This window comes from Solanum stenotomum, unplaced genomic scaffold (assembly GCF_019186545.1).
Source record: "Solanum stenotomum isolate F172 unplaced genomic scaffold, ASM1918654v1 scaffold30785, whole genome shotgun sequence".
In the NCBI taxonomy this organism is placed as follows: domain Eukaryota; kingdom Viridiplantae; phylum Streptophyta; class Magnoliopsida; order Solanales; family Solanaceae; genus Solanum; species Solanum stenotomum.
This window is the reverse complement of record NW_026031132.1, coordinates 32,341-33,132: the sequence shown is the minus strand read 5'-3', so window position 1 is coordinate 33,132 and position 792 is coordinate 32,341.

Sequence of the window (792 nt, the reverse complement as noted above, 5' to 3'; positions counted from 1 at the left end):
AAAACGTTGTATCATCACTAAGGCTCGTAGTGGTGGTTGTCGGTTAAAGAACCTCCCACAAAGCTGTATTATGTTTATAAAAGAAAAGTCGAGTTTGTTATCATTTTATCCTTAACGATCTAAGTTGTTTACATTCTTTTACAAGTTTTATATGTATGGCTTGTGTCTCATTGCTTTACTTTGAGTCCAGTTATCTATATGAGTTGTTCAGAGTCAAGGTAAGTGATCTCTTGTTCTCCTTTCAAGCTTAAGTTGGGGGTTCAGCTTTTCCAGCTCACATACTCGTACATTCCATGTACTGATGCCAGTTGGCCTGCATCGTTTCATGATGCAGATTCAGGTATCCCAGATCAGCAGCCTGCACATCGTTGATCCAGCGGAGCACTCCAGAGTCAGTGGTGAGCCTCCTTGCATTTCGGAGGGCTCAATTATTGAGTGTTCTTAGTTTTGATTTTTATTAGGATGTTGCGGGGTCTGTCCCAACATCCATCTTAGTATTTTTAGAGGCTTCACAGACAGACAGTCAGTCAGCTAGTTTTGAGTCTCTTAACTATGTATTTATGTAAATATCCTATTTTGAGATTCGGGTTGCCTTAGGGCCATATTTTATAAGTTAAGTTGTTTTGAAATATTGCATTGCTTTGAGTTATTCTGTTGAGTTAGGTTTCCGCTGAGTTAAGAAAGCCAGGCCAAGGGTTCGCTTGGGGCCAGCAATGGTCTCCGAGTGCCGGTCCCGCCCAGGGTGTAGGCTCGGGGCGTGACACAGCGAAACAGAGAAATCAACGGTTTCAA